Source organism: Pristiophorus japonicus, chromosome 4, assembly GCF_044704955.1.
Source record: "Pristiophorus japonicus isolate sPriJap1 chromosome 4, sPriJap1.hap1, whole genome shotgun sequence".
In the NCBI taxonomy this organism is placed as follows: Eukaryota; Metazoa; Chordata; class Chondrichthyes; family Pristiophoridae; genus Pristiophorus; species Pristiophorus japonicus.
This window is the reverse complement of record NC_091980.1, coordinates 276,109,773-276,133,784: the sequence shown is the minus strand read 5'-3', so window position 1 is coordinate 276,133,784 and position 24,012 is coordinate 276,109,773. Positions and strand designations below refer to the sequence as shown.

The 24,012-nt window shown below is 46.2% G+C and overlaps 1 long non-coding RNA gene across 1 annotated transcript in view; it reads left to right on the top strand.

Moving 5' to 3' along the window:
• Positions 1-979: 979 nt before the first annotated feature.
• LOC139263439 (uncharacterized) overlaps positions 980-24,012 on the top strand; it is a 34,356-nt gene continuing 11,323 nt past the window's right edge. Inside the window, exon 1 of the long non-coding RNA XR_011593148.1 lies at positions 980-1,041. This is a non-coding gene — a long non-coding RNA (uncharacterized lncRNA). The remainder of the gene's footprint in view (positions 1,042-24,012) is intronic.

Sequence of the window (24,012 nt, the reverse complement as noted above, 5' to 3'; positions counted from 1 at the left end):
CATCGTCAATAACTTCCTTCTGATCGCATAATTTTTCACCCCACAAACAAAACGATCCCGTAATGCTCGATTTTGAAAGTTTCCAAAATTACAGTGCATCAATAGCTTTTTTAATGCTTCGATGTAATCACTGATATTTTCATCAGTCTTTTGATTATGAATCCCAAAACGATAGCTTTCAGCAATTTCTAACGGCTTGGGGTTATAGTGCTGCTCCAGCTTCGTTAAAATCTCTTTAAGTGTTGTGTCCTTTGGCTCATCAGGCACAAGCAGATTTACAAGGGTTTCGTACAATGCCGGACCTGCTCCGATAAGAAGATCGCTTTCTTACATTCCAACACAGCCCGGTTCTGAACTGCATTGTCTGGAATTTCAATTATGTTATTTGCAGTGAAATACATTTCTAGCCGATCCACATACACTTTAAAACGTTCCCGGTCGTGTCTATATTCCCCCAAATGTCCGATTACATCTGTCATTTTAATCTCTAGCTGTTCATATCGTGTGCTGTATTTTACCTCGGATTTTTGTAGCTTTTTCCAAAGATAGAAACTTCCAAAGTCTCTCTGTCAGCTGGCTGAATCCTTCACCAACAAAATTTAAGCTTTAAATCATCTTAAAAATCCCATCTCGTCGCCTAATGTGATATCTTCATAGAGCACAGCACACACAGCTCCTAACATGGCAGGCAGCTCTCTCGGAAGCCTCCGGAATCTGTCTGGTTCTGTTTATTTATTAACTCTGCAGTTGCAGTACACAATACGTCCACATCCACAGTGTGGTACTACAAACATTATAAGCTTACAGACATTACAGTGGGATTGATCCAAAGTTTTTCAAAGGTCGTCTGGCTCATCAAAGACTGGCTCGCCCCGTGTCGATCTCCATTGAAACTGGATCTCCCTCGATGCCTACTTCCATTGTCCATGGGGAACTTTCGGTGGAGCAGGTATAAATTCCGTACTCTTCTTCCAGGGATTGAGCAGCTTCATCTTCATCTGTGTCAGAGCCCCAGTGATCAGCCAACTCTTCAGTGATGCGGTGAGTAAAGTGTTTTCTTTGCCATTCTCTGAAGGTGCCCTTTCTCTTTGCAGCCTTTACAGGTATAGTCTTTGTAGCAGCACTGGTGGGCCCTGTGGTTTCCTCCACAGCACCAGCACGGGGGCAGCATTTCTGCCTTTAGAAGTAGCCATTTGGTGCACTGCGTTCGTCAGTTTAGAGTCCTGGGTCAATATTTGCCTGGAGTCGCCGATCGAAATCATGTAGGCCTGGCTCACTTTAATTACCTTCTGCAGGGTGACTGTGATGTCCGCAGAGATTAATTTGTGGAGGAGGACCTTGTGGCTGATTCTGATAACAAATATGTCCCTTAGAGCTTCGTTAAGGTGGTCGCCAGAATCACATGTTGCAGCCAATCTTCTTACTTAGCAATTTCTTGGCCTTCGGGTCGCCGGTGAGTGTAGAACCGGTACCTGGCCGTGAGGATGCTTTCTTTTGGTTTTAGTTGCTCTTGTATTAGTGCTATAAGTTCCTCATAGCTCTTGGTTGTTGTCTTCTCTGGGGCTAGCAAGTCCCTGACGAAACAATGGATGGTGGGCCCACAACTGCTATGCAGGATGGCCCTGCGCTTGTTCGGTAGTGTAGCCGGTGTGTCCCCATCCAGGTCGTTGGCTATAAAGAAATGTCCCAATCTTCCCCATCGGTAAATTGTTGAAAGTTACTGAGATTCGACATGTTGTGCGTGTAGTTCGTGACCTCGTCGCCAGTTATTATGTATGTAGGCACCTTGTTAATGACTCCACGAGGCAGGGGTATGGTACTTAAACTGTGAAGACTGTAATCCTTTATTTGCAGTTCCTAGAGTCAGGACACCAAGAGGTGAGCTCCCTTTTATACTGGGTTACCTGCAGTGTGCAGGTAACCCTTAGGTCTCCAGCAGGTGTACAGGTAAGGTGTGTACAGGGTGAAGGTACATTCGGTGTTGCAGACATCATATAACAATACAAGCATGCATACATAACAAGGTTGATGACCTTTCGTCAGTTCTGACGAAAGTTCATCGACCTGAAAGATTAACTCGGTGTGTCTCTCCACAGATGCTGCCTGATCTGCTGAGTATTTCCAGCATTTTCTGTTTATATTCCAGATTTCTAGCATCCGCAACATTTTGCTTTTGTATTTGTCATTCCAATCTCTTTTATTTTCTTATTAATTCGGCCAGTTCCTGGGATATGAGTTTGCCCATGACAACAGGTAGTGTGTTTACCACCACTTTTGTCATTAGAAATAACATTACGGATCATAAATCTATTTTTTTTCCCCATGGCAGCACTGAAACGTGGGTGGAGAATTTAGTTACCACAGACTGTAACTCAACTTTTGCCTGCTGTCAATGGAAAAATAATCAGATCTCAGCGACTATAATTTTAACTATTTCCGCAATTAATATCTCCCTCCACCACACATGTCCTTGATGCTCTAGTCATCCTGACTGCAGCAAAAGGAATGATGTTACAATCTACCTTTGTGAGGAACCTATTTATTGGATTTTCTAGAATCTATCTATTCGAAATTGATGCAAAAATAATCCTTTATAATATATAGTTTTATTTCCCGAAATTAAAGTATTTCACAAGTCTGACAATATGTAAGAATGTAATAAGAACGTACCAGAAACTAAAAATCCGAGAGAGAGACTAAAGCGTTAACACATTAAACTAACCTATTGTGCTGTCTCTTAGACTATTGCTTAATATCAGTCAATTGCTAATCAGTTTAGACATAAATAATCTAATCACTGACACAGACAATGGATAAACTAGCCAAGAAAGCAGCCTTATCAATTCAAAGTATGTGGCCACAGTATGCTTGCATTATCTTTAGTGAGAGGGTTATACAGCAAAAATTAAATTTCACATAACTGAATTTATCATTATGTATGAGTAAGACTTTTTATAATTTTATTGTTTATGTCTTGACATATCCATCTAGAAGCGGCTAATAATAAGAGATATTATGATGAGACAAATTGAACTCTGCAATCTGCAATTCGTTAATAAAATCAGAATTTATACTAAGTAGAAATGGGACTGAAAGCACATACACGTATGTTGAATCGTGAATCGTTCTGTTTCCAGAAAGTTTAGATTAACAAGTACATTTTGAAATATTTATTTTAAAAAATGTATACTTGTTACATATTGGTGACTTACACATTTTGCTTAGCAGTATTTGCAGCAGCAATACACTGATACAGTGATTCTGCCAACAGAGTTGTGTATATTGGTATAACGGTGTTGCACGCATCATTATCAATATGGCTATGGGAGAGGCAGCAGTGCACACAAGTTATTGTACTTTGCCTTTGGAGTTGTTAGGTTGGGTCACTATATTGTCATGTTGGAGCAGGCTCTCTCTTTTATCAGCCTGTCCCTCTGTCTAAAATGCTGTGTCATCAGGAATTTTTGTGCATTGGTCCCAAATTCAACAGCATCTATGACAGTGATGGACTGTAAATATTTTTCAATACAGTACTTTCAATACTATCCTGTTGTGTATGCAATAACTGTTAGATTGAGTACTGTATAACTCCAAGAGATATGACCGTGGTTCTGCTTTATTAAGGCCCAAAGTGACTAATATACAAAATGGCTGGCCTTTTATACTTGGGCTGCACATACCCAAGCGGCTAGTGATCCCAAAAGTACAGACATGACAATACCCTCCTCTGAGATATTAACATAGTCTTTTACAAATTGAGACAGTCCGGTGTTTTATGCTCCCAGGTTGACTGTCTCAGTTCAATACCAGCCTTGGATGAGTGTTCAGAGTCTGTTGTGATTGGTGGCTAGTTGGCTGACCTGGTGGGAGTGGTAATGGCCATGTCAGGGATTGAAAGTCCATTTTCATTGAACATGTCAGTGATTGGAAGTCCCGATTCACTGATGACCACTGAGTCCTCAGATGACTGGGGGTAGGTTGGTTGGTCGTCGATTGTCTCTTCCTCTGACTGTTCCGGTTCATCTGTGTGCCGCAGCTTTATCTGATCCATATGTTTCCTGCATGTTTGCCCATTTTTGAGCTTGACAATAAATACTCTGTTGCCCTCCTTGGCCATGACAGTACCAGCGATCCACTTGGGACGCTGCCCATAATTGAGAACATATACACCAATGCGTTTAAGGTGGCCAAGGTTAGTGGCCAATGCGTATAAGGTGGCCAAGGTTAGTGGGAAACTAGAAGATTGGGAACATTTTAAACGACAGCAAAGAATGACTAAGAAAGCAATAAAGAAAGTAAAGATAGATTACGAAAGTAAACTGGCGCAAAACATAAAAACAGATAGTAAAAGCTTTTACAGATATATAAAACGGAAGAGAGTGACTAAAGTAAATGATGGTCCCTTAGAAGATGAGAAGGGGGATTTAATAATGGGAAATGTGGAAATGGCTGAGACCTTAAACAATTATTTTGCTTCGATCTTTACAGTGGAAGACACAAAAACCATGCCAAAAATTGCTGGTCACGGGAATGTGGGAAGGGAGGACCTTGAGACAAACACTATCACTAGGGGGGTAGTGCTGGACAGGCTAGTGGGACTCAAGGTAGACAAGTCCCCTGGTCCTGATGAAATGCATCTCAGGGTATTAAAAGAGATGGCGGAAGTTATAGCAGATGCATTCGTTATAATCTACAAAAATTCTCTGGACTCTGGGGAGGTACCAGTGGATTGGAAAGCAGCTAATGTAACGCCTCTGTTTAAAAAAGGGGGCAGACAAAAGGCAGGTAACTATAGGCCGGTTAGTTTAACATCTGTAGTGGGGAAAATGCTTGAAGCTATCATTAAGGAAGAAATAGTGGGACATCTAGATAGGAATAGTGCAATCAAGCAGACGCAACATGGATTCATGAAGGGGAAATCATGTTTAACTAATTTACTGGAATTCTTTGAGGATATAATGAGCATGGTGGATAGAGGTGTACCGATGGATGTGGTGTATTTAGATTTCCAAAAGGCATTCGATAAGGTGCCACACAAAAGGTTACTGCAGAAGATAAAGGTACGCGGAGTCAGAGGAAATGTATTAGCATGGATAGAGAATTGGCTGGTTAACAGAAAGCAGAGAGTCGGGATAAATGGGTCCTTTTCAGGTTGGAAATCGGTGGTTAGTGGTGTGCCACAGGGATCGGTGCTGGGACCACAACTGTTTACAATATACATAGATGACCTGGAAGAGGGGACAGAGTGTAGTGTAACAAAATTTGCAGATGACACAAAGATTAGTGGGAAAGCGGGTTGTGTAGAGGACACAGAGAGGCTGCAAAGAGATTTAGATAGGTTAAGCGAATGGGCTAAGGTTTGGCAGATGGAATACAATGTTGGAAAATGTGAGGTCATCCACCTTGGAAAAAAAAACAGTAAAAGGGAATATTATTTGAATGAGGAGAAATTACAACATGCTGCGGTGCAGAGGGACCTGGGGGTCCTTGTGCATGAATCCCAAAAAGTTAGTTTGCAGGTGCAGCAGGTAATCAGGAAGGCGAATGGAATGTTGGCCTTCATTGCGAGGGGGATGGAGTACAAAAGCAGGGAGGTCCTTCTGCAACTGTATAGGGTATTGGTGAGGCCGCACCTGGAGTACTGCGTGCAGTTTTGGTCACCTTACTTAAGGAAGGATATACTAGCTTTGGAGGGGGTACAGAGACGATTCACTAGGCTGATTCCGGAGATGAGGGGGTTACCTTATGATGTTAGATTGAGTAGACTGGGTCTTTACTCGTTGGGAGTTCAGAAGGATGAGGGGTGATCTTATAGAAACATTTAAAATCATGAAAGGGATAGACAAGATAGAGGCAGAGAGGTTGTTTCCACTGGTCGGGGAGACTAGAACTAGGGGGCACAGCCTCAAAATACGGGGGAGCCAATTTAAAACCGAGTTGAGAGGGAATTTCTTCTCCCAGAGGGTTGTGAATCTGTGGAATTCTCTGCCCAAGGAAGCAGTTGAGGCTAACTCATTGAATGTATTCAAGTCACAGATAGATAGATTTTTAACCAATAAGGGAATTAAGAGTTATGGGGAGCAGGCGGGTAAGTGGAGCTGAGTCCACGGCCAGATCAGCCATGATCTTGTTGAATGGCGGAGCAGGCTCGAGGGGCTAGATGGCCTACTCCTGTTCCTAAATCTTATGTTCTTATGTTTATTTACAAAAATATCGTGTGACACAGCTGCGCGATTGTGATACCCTTGCTGACTTTGTTTTCTATATTCAACATGATTATTCAAGTCAGGGTGCACAAGAGATAGCTTGGTCTTAAGACCTCTCTTCATCATTAGTTCAGCAGGCGAGACCCCGGTAAGCTTGTGTGGTCTTGTCCAGTAACTAAGCAGTATGCATGACAGGTGGGTCTGCAGTGACCCTTGGGTTACTCGCTTCATACTCTGCTTTATGATTTGAAGAGAACGTTCTGCTTGCCCATTGGATGCAGATTTGAATGGTGCTGACCTGACATGTTTGATACCATTAAGTTTCATGAACTCTTGAAACTCCTGACTGGTGAAGCACGATCCGTTGTCGCTAACAACGATGTCAGGCAGACCATGTGTCGCGAACATGACACTGAGATTCTCAATGGTAGCTGTGGATGTGCCGGATGACATGATTATACACTCTATCCACTTCGAATATGCATCCACCACAACTAAAGGGACCTGCAAAGTCTATGTGGATCCTGGACCATGGTTTGGACGGCCACGACCACAGACTCAGCGGCGATTCCACTGGTACTTTGCTGAGTTGCATGCAAGTGTTGCACTGATGCACACATGATTCCAGCTCAGAGTCAATTCCCGGCCACCATACATGAGACCTGGCGATGGCTTTCATCATTACAATGCCGGATGTGTGTTATGTAGCTCACGTACAAATTTCTCTCTCCCTTTCTTGGGCATAACAACACGATTGCCCCACAGTATACAATCCGACTGAACAGACAGTTCGTCTTTGCGACGAATGTAAGGTTTGGCCTCCTTGCACATTTGCTTGGGTATGGCAGACCAATCATCTTTAAGGATGCAACTCTTCACCACCGATAAAATTGGGTCCTGGCTGGTCAAGGTCTTAACTTGTTGAGCCGTGACAGGGGTTCCTTCACTCTCAAAAGCATCCAGAACTAACAATGGGTCCGTCAGTTGTGGTGTTTCCATCTCCGGTGTGGGCAACGGCAGACGGCTCAAAGCATCAGCACAATTCTTGGTGCCAGGTCTATGGTGAATGACATAATCATAATCAGATAATGTCAGCGCCCATCTCTGGATGCAGGATGAAGTATTGGTATTGATACCTTTGTTTTCAGAGAACAGTGAAATGAGCGGCTTGTGATCTGTCTCTAGTTCAAACAGGTACTGATGTATCTTTTTAACCCCATACACACAGGCTAATGCTTCTTTCTCTACCATGCTGTAGGCTCTTTCCGCTTTAGATAAACTTTTTGAAGCATACGCGACTGGTTGAAGTTTACCCGGCTCATTAGCTTGTTGGAGTACGCAACCAATTCCATATGACAAAACATCACAGGCCAATACTAAACGTTTACATGGGTCATAATGTACCAGCAGCTTGTTAGAGCAAAGCAGATTAGTGGCTTTCTCAAAAGCTCTGTCTCGAGATGCACCCCACACTGAGTTATCGCCTTTTCTTCGCGGCATGTGCAGTGGTTCTAATAAAGTGCTCAATTTAGTTAGGAAGTTACCAATGTAGTTGAGTAGACCCAGGAACGAATGCAGCTCCATCACATTCTGTGGCTTGGCTGCATTCTTGATGGCCTTGGTTTTCGTGTCCGTGGGCCTGATGCCGTCAGCAGCAATTTTCCTCCCCAGGAATTCGACCTCTGGTGCCATGAGGATGCATTTCAAGCGTTTCAGTCCGAGTCCCACTTTGTCCAGACAATGTAGAACCTCTTCCAGGTTGTTCAGATGTTCCTCGGAGTCATGACCTGTGATCAGGATGTCATCTGGGAACACGATGGTTCTGGGAATGGACTTCAGTAGACTCTGCATGTTCCTCTGAAATATTGCTACAGCCGAGCGAATTCCAAAAGGGCACCTGTGATAAATAAACAGTCCTTTATGTGTGTTAATGCACGTAAGTCTCTTCGACCTCTCAACCAGCTTCTGTGTCATGTAGGCTGCGTCAAGTCCAGTTTGGCGAACGACTTCCCCTTGGCTAGCGTCGCAAACAAGTCATCAGCCTTCGGTAACGGATACTGATACAGTTTCGAAATCCTGTTGATCGTAGCCTTGTCGTCTCCGCAGATTCTGACTGCGCCATCACTTTTCAGCACATGAAAAATGGGGCTGGCCCATTCATTGAATTCAACCGGTGATAATGATCCCTTCACGCTGGAGTCTGTCCAGTTTCATTTCAACCTTCTCCCTCATCATATACAGAACTGCCCGAGCTTTATGATGGACGGGTCTTGCATCCGAGTCCACATGGATCTGCACCTTGGCTCCCCTGAATTTCTGATGCTTGGTTCGAACAACAAGGGGAACTTGCTCAGTACTTGGACACATGTATCTTTGACGACAACGCCTTGATGTCGTTCCAATCGCATCTGATTTTTTCAAGCCAGTTCCTGTCGAACAGCATTGGGCCATTGCCTGGGACAATCTATAGTGAACCACACCGTCATACGACACTTTAATTGTGGCACTGCCAATCATCGTTATGAGTTCTTTAGTGTACGTACGCAACTTGGCATTAACTGGACTCAGCCTGGGCCTCATAGCCTTAGTATCCCACAGCTTACCGAATGCCCTCTGGCTCATTATCGATTGACTCGCCCCCGTGTCCAGTTCCATCGATACCGGCACCCCATTAAATTTCACGTTGATCATTATTGGTTTACTCTTAGTTAGGAACTAGTACAGTCCATACACTTCCTCCTCTGGTATCTCGGATTGCGTATCCGGATCCGCACTAGTCTGACCATCATCCTCCACGTGGTGTGTCGCAGCACACTTGCTCATCTGCGGACACTTGCACTGGAGATGCCCCACTCTCAGGCAGCCTTTGCAATTATATTGCTTAAATTGGCACTGCTGCTGCCGGTGATTTCCCCACAATGCCAACACGGAGAAATCGGATGCATTCCCACTGGCAGGCTTTGGGCAGCCACAGGTTTCGCTTACGCAGTCGGGTAGGCCCTGCCATGTGCCGCTCTGCAGAACGCCGAATCAATCATATTTACAGTACTTGACGAGTTTCAATTTTTCACTGATATCTGCTTTAGACTTCTATCTGTCGTCATGCAAGACTGAGCGATCGTGATGGCCCTGTTCAAGTCCAACGTCTCCACCGCCAGTAGTTTACGCAGGATCATCTTGTGGTTGATGCCGATTACAAAGAAGTCCCGCAGCATGTCTGCCAACACAGCCCCGAACTAACATGGTCCTGCTAGACGTCTCAGGTCAGCAACGAATTCCGCCGCATTCTGGCCCTCTGAGCGAACGTGCGTGTAAAATCTGTATCTCGAGATGATGATGCCTTCGCCTGGCTTAAGATGGTCCTGTACCAATTACACAATGCTTCATACGTCTTCTCTGTTGGACTCGCAGGCAGGAGTAGATTCTTTATCAGATCATAATTTTTGGACCACAAACTGTGAGGAACACCGCCCGGCACTGATCTGCATCGCAGACCTCCTATATTTTGTTGGCCTTGAAGAACTGGCTCAAACGGCTCACAAAGTCTGCCCAACCTTCTCCTTCCACAAATCACTCTAACAATCCAATTGTGCTCATTTTTGCATGCAAAGGTTCTTGTTGCCTCATTGCCAAATGTTGTGTATGCAATAACTGTTAGACGGAGTACTGTTTAACTCCAAGAGGTATGACTTTGGCTCTGCTTTATTAAGGCCCAAAGTGACTAATACACAAAATGGCTGACCTGTTATACTTGGGCTGCACACATGTGCATGCAGCCCAATGGCCTCCAACAGTGACGCCATCTCGTGGCTAGTGATCCCAAAAATACATACATGACAAATCCCTAACAACACGCCTTTACCTCAACCTCAGAAATGCTCAGCACTACTGTGATTTTTTTCATAGACTTTAGACAGTTCTTGTTCAAAGAGATGTAATTCTAAAAAAAAGACTTGCATTTATGTAGCGCCTTTCACAACCTCAGGATGCTCCAAAGCACTTTACAGCCAATGAAGTACTTTTTGAAGCAGTCACTGTTGTAATGCAGGAAATGCAGCAGCCAATTTGTGCATAGCAAGCTCCCACAAACAGCAATATGATAATGGCCAGCTCATCTGTGTTTTTAGTGATGTTGATTGAGAGATAAATATTGGCCTTCGAATAGTGCCATGGGATTTTTTACATCCACCTGAGGTACCTGAATGCCTCATCCGAAAGATGGCATCTCTGATGGTGCAGCGCTCTCTCCGTTCTGCACTGGAGTGTCAGCCTAGATTTTGTGCTCAAGTTGCTGGAGTGGGACGAACCCACAACCTTTTGACTCAAAGGTGAGAGCGCTACCCCCTGAGCCACAGCCAAAATGTATTCCCATGTTCCCTGTTGCAGCCTGATGAATAGAGCTCTGTGTTTGTATTTAAGTGCTCATGTATAACTCTGCTTCCCTAATTCAAGACCAGCCTAATCAACAGTACATCCTACACTTGTTTGTTTGCACCACTCTCAGCAATGCTTCCAGTGTTGTGTTAATGTATAACTGGGACTTAAGGTAATAGTCATAACCTGGGTATAAATCTTAGAAGAGCGTGGTTAGCTAACTTTAGCATAATTCATGTATACTAGGACAGAGTTGTGATTTGTCATGTGACCATTTTGCCCCTTGCTTAGCAAGATGTCACAAGAACTTCAATCCCTATATCTATAGCAGTTTATAACTCAATAAATGAGTTCACAACTAGTTAACGAAGCAATGTTAATAAAAATTTATCACGGGGTCAGAAAAACAGAAAAAAATCCAAGAAATAATGTGTGAATACATCAGCAAAAACCTACTTATATTTACACAGCTCTGCTTTGTTTAAAAAGAAGCATCACAGGTTTTTTTCAAGGATAGGTAAAGGAAGTGGTCGGGTAACAAGGAGGAAAGGAAATTGGTGGGAACAGGACAGGAGACAGAAAGCATGGTTGAGGAGATAAATTTTATGACTCATCTGAAGAACACCTCATCATTTTGTTGAATATGTATGGATAAAAGGAGGAACGGTTCCCCTGTGTGCGATGTATAATAAAATCCTAAACTTACTCTTTATAAACAGGTTTACGATTTCCTTATACATGGCGTACACCCAAAATCTTTCCCCAATGTATGTCATTAAATTATCATCTTTGGAAATAATTATCCCTTATAAATCTTTCTGACTTTGATTTCATGTCTTTCTGAAATATCTTAAATTACCAGCATAGCAATGTTTATTTATTGCTGAGTTATCAGTTGTGATGCCTGACCTGCACTCGCAGCCTGTTTATTTCTTGCCCACACAGTAAGACGTGTCAGTTTGATGGGAATTTGTTATGCGGAGTGTCAAAATGTTGAACGCATTACTACCCAAAGCTGCCTACACAGCTAACCTAAGCAGAGTCTGAAGGCACGTTGGTGATGCTTGTCTCACTTGACAAACATCTGTGTTCAATATAAACTGGCTAATAGTCTACATTAATTAAACGTATTTTAATTGAAAGGGAAGGAAGTTAAATGATCAATTTCAGAATATCTGACAACGCAGTTTGTTAATAATGACTTGCAATAAGCAAACCTTGATTCAGAGTAATTATTTTTCTCGGCACAAACGAGCGTGCTCGCTGACTTTTCCCGAGACAGGTTTTTGTTATGTTCATAACTAATGCTAGCCCACAAAATCTGCTTGTGTTCCAGGCTCTGCAATCAAGCTATCATGTGCTATATTGTGAAAAATAAGTATCTGACCTTTATTTGAATACGGCACACAAATAAAGTTTATTTTGAAAGATATATTTAAAAGGCAGTCATCGAAATTTGAGTAATTTTAATACAATCTTCATTCTTTCTCTTCAAAGCAGAATATCAATCGAGCAACTCCAAAGAGAAAATGTTCAGTACATCTGCCCATTTAAGAACATATTTCATGAATATCCCCTTTCATTTATATACAGCTTTTAACATAGAAAACTTCTCATGCAGCTTTACTGAGGGGTTGAAAAGTAAATATATCGCACCCAAAATTCATCGACATACCGCCCGCATACCGCTCAAAAATGCAAGTTTGGTCAAAAAACACGCACTGCTCGGCGGAATATTCATCATTGATATACCGCCGAGCGTTATCCGCCCATGCAGAACCGCACGCATACCGCCCAAAAAGTGCAATTTTCATGACATACCGCTGACATACCACCAGAGTTGCATACCATTCTGGAGAAGGTGGTTTTACTCGATCTTAAGTGGGCAGGAATGGGCAGTAGTGCTCGGAGCCACCATTTTGAAATCGGGAACAGTAAGTAAAAGCAGCACCTCAGTATTTCTGAGGTGAACAGTGACTTTACAGTGGGATTTACAGTGGGAAAGGTATTTTTATTGGTACTGAGTACATTACTAAGATCAAAGGCATTTTAGTTATTTTTTTTCATTGAAATATCTTCTGGAGATTTAAAAAGAATGGGGCCTGTACTATCTCAGCCTGTATTGCTGACTACTTGTCTAATGCAGGATCCAGATGGGAGAAGGTTTATTGATCAGAATTATCAGGGTAGTGGAGGAGGTCGCAGACTGATGAGGAGGAGGAGACCTTACCCCAAAGGATTTTCAGGGAGAAGCGTTCAAACTTGGACCTGACCGATCGACAGTGCGTTCGAAGGCTGTGCTTCCAAAAAGAGGTGAACAATGAGATTTTCCAGCTCATTAAGGCAGACCTGCAGTCCAGTACCACCAACATTACTGCACTCTCTGTCGAGATGAAGGTGACTGCGGCACTTTCCTTTTATGCATCCGGCTCTTTTCAGGCTTCAGCTGGGGACATATGCTGTATTTCTCAGTATGCTACTAATCTCTGCATTCGACAGGTAACCGAAGCACTGTATGCACGCCAGATGGAATTTATAAACTTCCCATTGACCAGGGAGGCAGAGAATGAGAGGGCGTTGGGATTTGCACACATTGCCAGCTTCCCCAAAGTGCAGGGTGCTGTTGACTGTACCCATATTGCCCTGCGAGCACCATTACAGGAGGCGGAGGTGTACTGAAACCGTAAGGGATTTCACTCCCTCAACATGCAGCTCGTCTGCGACTATACACAGCGCATAATGGCAGTGAATGCCAACTTTCCAGGGAGCATCCATGAGGCGCACATCTTGCGTGAGAGCACTGTATCTGACCTGTTGAAGTCTGAGCCACAAGGTAAATGCTGAATGCTGGGCAACAAAGGGTACGGCCTCGCCACCTGGCTCTTGACCCCTCCCCCCGCCCCCCCCACGAAACCCTCAGACAGAAGCTGAGCAACGATATAATAAGAGCCATATAGCCACACATAATTATCGAAAAGACAATTGGAGTGCTGAAGCAGTGCTTTCGATGCTTGGACCACTCGGGAGGCAGGCTGCAATACCACCCTGAGCCGGTTGCTCAGTTCACAGTGGTGTGCTGCATGTTGCATAATGTAGCATTCGTGCGGGGACAGGAATTGCCACAGGGGATTGCGGGACTCCCTGAGGAGAGAGTGCAGGAGATGGAGGAGGAAGAAGTGGAAAATGAGGGGGAGGAGGATGAGGAGGGGATTCCAGATGAACCCATGACACCACCTCCCCCTCAACACCACAGCGGAGGGCACACGGAGTGTATGCCACTGCAAAATTGTTACGTCAGCAGTTCATAAATGAACGCTTTGTTTGAATGTGGAGAGCTGCATTTTGGGACCCTGATGACTGTTACCCCAAAAGTTTGATACTGTACAAGAGTGCTTAAATTTAATTCAAATGTTAATGTAAAAAAATGTTAAATATACAACAATTTGAAAACTTTGTAAAACTTATAACTACATTTGAACAAAGGTAACAACTTTAATAACAACTTTAACAAAACTTTTACAACTTGAAATAAACTTTTAAAAATCAAACTTCAATTATTTTAAATCAACAACTACAACAAAAGATCCTTTACTGTCGTCAACCTCGACCGCGTGCTCCACAACCCTTGGGACTATACTCTCCTTTCTTACTCCCGCCCTTCCCTTTCCCATCGCCCCTGAGCCTGGACCTCCTCGTGGTGGTACCAAGTCGGCATGCAGCACTGCACCCCGAGTGCTGTTGCTGTTGTTGGGGGTCAGACATTGCAGGCGTAATGAATGGGGTCTCAGGAGAAGCTTGTGATCTGGAAAGCACGGCTTCAGGGCTGGAAGCTGCTGGCAGCTCCCCACCCTCAGGTGCTGTCGACCTGACTACTATGGCATGGGGGGATTCCGCGCCATGTCCCGATCCCGTCGATTGCCGCATGGCATCGACAGAGTTAGCGGTCCATTGCGGTGATCAGGCGCGACATATCCTCTGACTGTCATTCTGATGGCGCCGCGATGTTTCCGGCTATCATAGCCATGGTCTCGAGCAGCTCTCGACCTATGTCGACACTGGCCTGTGACAGACACACATGGTCCTGGTGCTCGCCTATCTATCTTGCAGCAACGACCTTTACTGCACCGACCTCTGTCGCTGTGGCAAAGGCGCTGCAATGCTGGGTGTGTGTTGCTGCACAACGCTTGGTCCCGCAGAATCACAGGAGGCATGGAGGAATCCCTTGAATATAGACACGGTGGTGGAGAATGATCCAGCTGGCCCAGATGGAACTGGTATATCCTCCTCCGTCTCCACCTCCACTGGCTCCAGGATCAGTGGCTCTTCCTCTTTGTCTTTGTCATGTATCTTACATTATTATCTATAACTGTATCCTAACATGCTATACATGACTGTAATAAGATATGACCTGTAACCACCAGCATATCTTACCACCAGGGGTGCACTTGCAAGAGACAGGTATATAAGCACAGGTCCCAGGCAAGTGCAGCATTCCAGAGCTGTGAAATAAAGGTGCAGCTCCAGAGTGACCTTGACTTCACTACATGCCTCGTGTGAATCTGTACTGAGGGGACAGGACTTTACAGTGGCGACGAGTTACGGGATTACAGAATCCACAGAATCGTGAACAACAGATCAGATGAAAAGTACAATGTGGGAGACAATTCGGAGGACTTTATAGAAAGGCTCCAGCAAAGCTTTGTAACCAAAGACTGGTTATGCGACGATAAGGCAGACAAGAAAAGAGCCCATCTCTTGACCAGCTGTGGCTCGAAAACATACGCTTTAATGAAGGATCTGTTGGCACCCAAAAAACCAGCAAGCAAGTCGTTTGAAGAATTGAGCACACTGGTAAGAGACCATCTGAAGCCAGCGAGCAGCCTAGATATGTCCAGACACAGGTTCTACAACTACAGACGGTGTGTGGGCCAGAGCATACCCGACTTCGTGGTGGAACTTCGGAGGTTGGCTAGTTTATGTGAGTTCTCCGATGAACTGAGAAGAGAAATGCTGAGAGACTTTTTCATTGAAGGAATAGGCCACGCAGGCATATTCCAAAAGCTCATAGAGACCAAGAACCTGATGTTAGAAGCAGCAGCACTGGTTGCACAGACATTCTTGGTAGGGGAAGAAGAAACGAGGTTGATTTACAATGCAGGTACGACAACTAACGAAATATTGGAACAAGAAGTTCACAGCACCAAACAAGCTGCTACCCCCCCACACAGACAAAACCGGGAGCACAGGTTCTCGACAGCAGGCAGAAGCCATCAAGGGCCACAGGAATGGCTGTTCACACCTCATCAACCCACAATGTAAGCAATCAACTACAAACTGAGAGAAGCTCAAGAGAGATCAACCAGACGCAGCTCATTCTTTGGGAACACCTTGAACAATGGAACAGGTCTGTGCTGGGTGTGTGGGAGTGGGCACTCGTCAAGGGAATGTCGATTTCAGCAGGCTGTTTGCAGAAATTGTGAATATACAGGGCATTTGGCCCGCATGTGCAAAGAAACGGCAGCTCAGCTGGTATACGAATCAGATGGGTCGGAAAGCAGACCAGAAGATGGTGGGGACAGTACCCGGGACACCGGTGTACAGCGGGTCAACACGATCAATGGCCGCTGCTCCTACAACAGGATGCCTCCTATAATGATGAGGGTCCTACTCAACGGGATATCTGTCAACATGGAGTTGGATACGGGAGCGAGTCAATCTCACATGGGCGCTCAACAATTTGAACAACTGTGGCCGCATAAAAGAGACAGACCAAAACTCACAAGGGTCGACACCAAACTAAGGACCTATACCAAAGAAATTGCACCAGTCCTCGGCAGCGCCATGCTCTCTGTCACACACAAAGGGACAGTGAACAGACTTCCCCTGTGGATTGTCCCCGGAGACCCCCCAGCACTGTTGGGGAGAAGTTGGCTGGCAAAACTAAACTGGAAATGGGATGATGTCCATGCCATGTCATTAGAGGAACGGACCTCCTGCTCAGCAGTTATAAAGCGATTTGAACATCTCTTTCAGCCAGGTGTGGGCACTTTCAAAGGGGCCAAAGTCAAAATCTACATCACACAGGATGCTCGACCGGTCCATCACAAGGCCAGAGCTGTACCCTATGTGATGAGGGAAAAGATTGAACACGAACTAGACAGGCTTCTGCGGGAAGGCATTATATCACCTGTGGAATTTAGCGACTGGGCAAGTCCCATCGTCCCAGTCATGAAGCCTGATGGATCCGTCTGAATCTGTGGGGACTACAAATCTACCATAAACAGAGTCTCCCTACAGGACCAGTACCCGCTGCCCAGAGCGGGGGACTTATTTGCCAAATTGGCTGGAGGTAAATTTTTCGAAAAATTGGACCTCACATCTGCGTATATGACGCAAGAATTGACCGAGGAATCCAAGCTACTGACCACCATCAACACATATCGAGGCCTTTTCATGTACAATCGATGCCCATTCGGCATCAGGTCGGCAGCTGCCATATTCCAGCGCAACATGGAGAGTCTGCTCAAGTCCATCCCGGGGACGGTTGTATTTCAAGACGACATACTTATCACGGGCAGGGACACCGACTCCCATCTCCGTAATTTGGAGGAAGTACTAAAGCGGTTGGATTGGGTAGGCTTACGAGTCAAGAAATCCAAGTGCCTGTTTCTCGCACCCGAGGTTGAATTTTTGGGCAGAAGGATTGCCGCTGATGGAATCCACCCAACCGAGTCCAAAACAGAAGCAATTCGCCTGGCACCCAGGCCCCAAAATGTCTCAGAACTGCGCGCCTTTCTCGGGCTACTCAATTACTTTGGGAACTTCATGCAGAACTTAAGCACGCTGCTGGAGCCTCTCCACATGCTACTCAGGAAGGGGTGCGATTAGTTTGGTGGGGACGCCCAGGAACGCGCCTTCAATAAGGCACGCAACCTTCTGTGTTACAACAGTGTTTTGACTTTCTTTGACCCAGGTATAAAGCTAGTTCTCACATGCGATGCGTCAGCGTATGGGGTTGGGTGCGTTTTGCAACATGTCAATAGTGCGGGCAAATTACAACCCATAGCTTATGCCTCCAGGTCACTTTCGCGGGCGGAGCGCGGGTACGGAATTGTAGAGAAGGAGGCGCTCGCGTGCGTGTACGGTGTCAAAAAGATGCACCAATACCTTTTCGGGGCCAAGTTTGCGTTAGAAAGCAACCACAAGCCCCTCACGTCCCTCCTATCTGTGAGCAAGGCAATAAACGCCAACGCCTCGGCGCAAATTCAACGGTGGGCACTCATGCTGGCGTCCTATGACTATACCATAAGGTACAGACCAGGCACAGACAACTGTGCCAGGCTACCCCTGGCGACCACAGAAGGGTCTGACGAACAAGACTGTGAGATAGTCATGGCAATCAATGCCTTTGAGTCCACAGGTTTGCCCATGACTGCTCGCCAAATCAGAGCCTGGACGACCAGCGACCCCACGTTATCCTTAGTAAAAAGATGTGTCCTAACCAGTGACTGGACAGAGGCTCGCGATGCCTGCCCCGTGGAATTAAAGCCCTTTCACAGGCGCATGACTGAGCTATCACTACAAGCAGACTGGCTGATGTGGGACAGCTGAGTAGTCATGCCTCTGCGAGGCAGAGAGGCATTTGTCCGGGAGCTCCACCGCGAGCACCCGGGGATCGTTCTCATGAAGGCCATAGCCAGATCCCACGTCTGGTGGCCTGGTATTGACACGGACTTGGAGCTCTGCGTCTGAAGGTGCACCATTTGTGCCCAACTCAGCAATGCCCCCAGGGAGGCTCCACTGAGCCCCTGGCCCTGGCCTACCAAACCGTGGTCGCGAGTGCACGTCGACTCTGCGGGACCATTCATGGGCAAAATGTTCCTCGTAGTTGTAGAAGCATTTTCAAAAGTGGATCGAATGCACCATTTTAAACTCGAGCACAACCTCCACCACTGTGGAGAGCCTCACAACCATGTTTGCAATGCACGGAATCCCTGACATATTGGTCAGTGACAATGGTCCGTGCTTCACCAGCGCAGAATTCCAAGACTTTATAATTGACCACGGCATAAATCACGTCAAGACGGCACCATTCAAGCCGGCCTCCAACGGCCAGGCGGAGAGTGCAGTGCAAATCATTAAACAAGGCATGCTTAAAATCCAAGGTCCCACGCTGCAGGGTCGCCTGTCGCGACTGCTGCTGGCGTACAGATCTCATCCGCACTCACTGACTGGGATCCCCCCCGCGCAACTGTTGATGAAAAGGACTTTAAAAACAAGGCTCTCATTAATCCTCCCAGACATGCACGAAATCGTTGAGGCAAAGCGCCGTAAGCTGACTGAGTACCATGACAGAAATTCAAGGGGGAGGTGGAATGAGATAGGGGACAAAGTGTTTGTACTAAACTATGGCAGGGGTCCCAAATGGCTTGCAGGGGCAGTAACGGGCAAGGAAAGAAACAGGCTACTGGTAGTATAAATGGACAATGGCAAAACCTGCCGGAGGCATGTAGACCAAGTCAAAAGCAGATTTACCAACAACACTGCGGAAGCAGAGGCAGACTATAATGTGGAACTCGCACCACACCTGGTGGACAGAGAGAGGGAACAACCTGAGGAAAGGGCAATCCCAACAGACAGCCCAGGCGAGATACCAGCAACCACACCCAAAGAAAAACAGACACCAAGGCAAACAACTGAACCACAACTCAGATGCTCCACGCGAGAGCGTAGACCACCTGAGAGACTGAACCGATAAAGACAATAAGACCTTGGGGGAGGGTGATGTCATGTATCTTACATTATTATATATAACTGTATCCTAACATGCTACACATGACTGTAATAAGATATGTCCTGTAACCACCAGCATACCTTACCACCAGGGGTGCACTTGCAAGAGACAGGTATATAAGGACAGGTCTCAGGCAAGTGCAGCATTCCAGAGCTGTGAAATAAAGGTGCAGGTCCAGAGTGACCTTGACTTCACTACATGCCTCGTGTGAATCTGTACTGAGGGGACAGGACTTTACAGTCCTATATTCTGTTGTACTCCTTTATGGGGGGGGCGGGGGGGGCCTTTCCACGACCACCCTTCATTATGTTGGAGTACCTCTCCGCAATATTCTCCAGCAGGGCAGGTAGTTCCGTCTCATCGAAGCTGGGCGCCCTCAACCTCCCATCCTTCTCGATGTTCCTGCACTTCGACTTCTTTTTTAGCATTTCCATTATATTTATAATTATTATATTTATTATATGATCTTGATTTATAAAATATGTATCATTATAGTAGACATTGTATAAATTATTATTTGTTATTAATATTATTTAACTCTGGAATCTGTGATTAAACCAACTGACCCTCGAATAGCTTGCTGCTCCTTCTCACTCTCTCTTACTCGACTTCAACTCACTGCGCATGCGCAGGTGACCCCTGACCCCCAAAATCGCGGATAAAAAGCTGTGCCGCACCGTCCATCAACTAGAAAGTCGATCTGGATTGATTACAAATGCTGCATACTGCCCGCTGCACACCGCTCGCAAACCACCAGAAAAAAATCCACCAAAATTGCGTTCTTCAGTCTTGGCGGTATGCCGGCAGTTTGAAACGACACACCGCCAGCATACCACCGAGAAATGGGTGGACCTTATGTCCTGATCAATTTCGGGCCCACAAAATAAACAAAAGGGAGAAAGAAATGGGCGTCAAATCACTTTGGGAGTTAGAGGAAGTGACTGAAAGCCGAGTGAAACGGATGTAATTTGAGAAGTGGGGGGTTTAGGTACAGAATTTCAGAGAGTAGGGCTGAGTCGGCCAAAGGCTTTGCCACCAATGGCGTGATGAATTGGGAGAGATACACAGAAGGTTAGAGTGGGAGGATCAGATGGCGCAGGAGGGACTATGGTTATTGGAAGTTGCAAAGATAGGGTAGAGCGAGGCTATGGAATGATTTGAAGATAAGGGGCTGGATTTTCCGTCTTTTGCTGCCCCTGTTAGAGCACTGAAGGAAAGCACTTCCAGACAGGCAGCCAGCTTCCAGCCCTTCGCCGGGACATTCGGTGCCAGTTTTGAGGGAGCGCGGAGCAGTACCACCCGGGAAAGGTGAGCTGGTGTGCAACACCCCTGGTTGCGACACCGGCTCGAGATTTGAAACTTGCCCAATCCGTAGAGCCACGTAGAGCCCCGAGTGGGAATGCCTGTGAAAGCTGGTGGTCCGAGCTGTACCGGCTGCAGTAAGTGAAGTAAAGTGGACCTGAGGTAAGTGTGATTGTTTTTTAATTTTTAATTTTTGCAATTATGTTGTTGTGGCTACAGTAATGTGTTGGGAATGTTCTGGTGGGTTTTTTCAGATTTTTTTCCCCACGGAAATCTCTCTTAGGGCAGTCTGGGGCTGGCTATTTAGCTCAGGATTTTCAGTTGCTCAGCCGGCCTAGCGCCTTAAAAAGAGGTGTGCAATGCTACCCTTAGCGTTCCACTCCAAACTCAGCGCCCAGCTGATGAATTTTGCGGCTCCAGATGCAAACCATTTGCTGGCGCAAAATTTCCCGCTCCGCTTGGGTTCATCATCATAGGTGATCCCTCGAACGAGGATGACTTGCTTCCACGAGTTCACAGATGATCCAATGAAGGACCCAATGTTCCAGTCCTGAACTCTAATTGAGGGGGTGGAAGATGCCTGTGCGTGGATTTTTATAATGTGTGGTGACCGTTGCACATCAGCCACCACACGGGCTCGACAAAGCTAGGCCTTTATCCAGTGGCAAGGATTCACCTAGACGACTGGAGACCTGCTCTGCTGCATGGACCTAGTATGCACACATATCACAGTGTGGGCGGGCCCGTGCTGTCCCTGGGCCTTCGGCTCTTTTGGGCCCCGTAGCCTCATTCACCGCACCTCCGCCATGACCTCTCGCCGCTCCTCCGCCACAAACATTCGCCGCACCTCCGCCACGATCCCTCACCGCTCCTCCGCTACAAAAACACTCGTTGCACCTCCGGAACAATCTCCCATCGCACCTCCACACCAAACATTCACCGAATCTCCGTCACGATCACCCACCAAATCTCAGCCACGATCCCTCACCACTCCTTCACCCCGATCACTCGTTGCAAGTCTGCCACGACCTTCCCGCTCCTCTGTTGTACCTGGGCTCCGCCGATGCTCCTGCCCACGCTCCAAACAACGACCTGAGTCCTGATGACGTCACCCAGTCGCCCACCTCGAAGCCGTCGCACATTTGTGTCAGCTCCCGCTGAAGCTGCAGTGGCATGCTCCAGCTCTTTTTATAGCCCCGACCTGCGGAGATGTTCTCTCGCACATTGGGGTGGCCCCCACTTGGGTTAACGCCGCAACAGAGGCACAACCGAATTTCTACCCCAATGATTTTAAATTCATTACTTCTGGGGACAAGGACCCAATGCAGATCCGTGAGGGCAGGGAGTGTTATGTATGGAGAAAGAGTGAGACTGAACACTGTGAGCTCAAAGTAAAGTGTGACCTTAGTCTTTTATTGCAGGTCTCCAGAGTGCCTCTCCAACCTGTGAGGTCTCCTTAAATACCTGTGCCCATAATCCCTTGGGACTCCAGAGGATGAGCCCTCTAGTGGCTGTACAGAGCAAATACAAGTTTACATATATAACAGGGAGGAGATCTTAGAAAAGGACAGAATAAAGTCAGGTGAATGTTGCACTAGGGCGAATTGGTCAGCAAGTGCGTAGCACTGACACGTTTTCACTGCCCCTCCCCTTTGGTTAAAGGGGAGGACCGCTGCACACCCTGTCAGGCCTCTGAAGACCTCCACTGGACCACCAGGGCGGCGTGGTGCCAAGGCCGCAGCCTGGCACCCAAAATGGCGTGCTGGGCAGCATGATGGCGGCCCAGACCACGCAAGGGGTGCAGAATTCGAGCCGACCGGTGAGTTGGCCAAACCGCCAACATGGCGACGCGGGGTGCTCCCCACCTCCCCTTTAACATCTGCCCCCAAAGCGGAGGTCAGCTGCGAGACTGGTGCTAACAGCGCTCGCGGCAGCTTCGCGGGGTGCAGGGCAATGTCTGCTGCAGGGCAGAAAGGGGTCAGCGTGTGCACTCAGGAGTCGGCGCACACGGCGATGACATCATCGTTGGTTGCACAGCAGCCCGGGGCACTACTGTGGCAGCGCCTGTGCTAACTGCCGTGCAATTTCACGGGAGCCGGTATTGCCTCCCTCTGGGCGAAAACTGTTTTGCGCCCTATTAATTCCCCCCTGTAGGCGCTAATGGGTGTCGCAAAACAGGGCAATTTCGAGCCTTCTATTTAAATAGACTCTGCTCGTCATAAGCCCTGCCCTGTCTCCAACACATTGGCTGACACAGCGGTGTCAATATTCACTCCATACCTTTTAAGCAGCATTTAGAGTGGAGAACTCACAGTCCAAATTATGTCTCAAGGCATATTTGGGCCTCAGTAACAATGGAAGATAATTCCTTTGGGGAGGGGACGAAGAGCTTACATTCCCAATAATACTGCAGCAGAACGTTATCTGTGCACTTCATGCCTCTTCCAAAGGTTCTACCTACTTTGAGCATAAGCCTCATCTTCATGCTCATAGATCTTGTCCTCCTTCAGTATCAAGTTTGGGTAGAGTACTACACAAGAGAATGAAAGAAAAAATGCAATAAAAGTAGATATTTCAGTTATGCACAATAATATGAATCGCATTGCCAACCATACTGCACAGAAAATTGTAATAAACAGCCTCAGACCTGGCTGCATCAGGCTACACTTGGATGAATCTGTCTTATCATATTGCATGTATTCCAGCAATTAACTGGCCACCAGTATAGCCCACCAGTTTGACAGTACTCTTGCCTCTGAGTCAGAAGGCTATCAGTTCAAGCTTCACTCATGACTTAAGCACATCAAGTTTCCACTTCAGCACAATACTGAGCACTCTCCTTTGATGTTAAGACAAATCGATGTTTGCGGTTCAGGTCAATAATAAAGGTCCCTTGATACTGCTTAATGAAAAGCAGGGATTTTTCCCAATAGCACCACAGGTTGACTAACCTTTCATTTAGTGGGATCTTGCTGAAATTGACTGGCATGTTTGCCTACAGAAATGATGCTATACAAAACGATCCGGTCTTTCTGAGATATTTTCAGTTCTATATTGAAGTTTTTCCTTCAACATGATTGTCATAGCTATAAATTTCATGGCTGAATAGGAGCTTAATCTCATAGGCTCATTCTTATTACCGTGGGTTAGAGCAGAGGGAAATAACCTCTTACTGCAGTGCACATGGAGTAAAACATAACAAATAGCATCATCGTTCCTTGGCCTTAACATGCAGCTCGGAACTTTGTATCTTTTTCATCCACAATTATATACAGACACGTCTGTTACATTACAAAACAGGTAGATCCCATAGCACACATAAAATTATGACTTAAA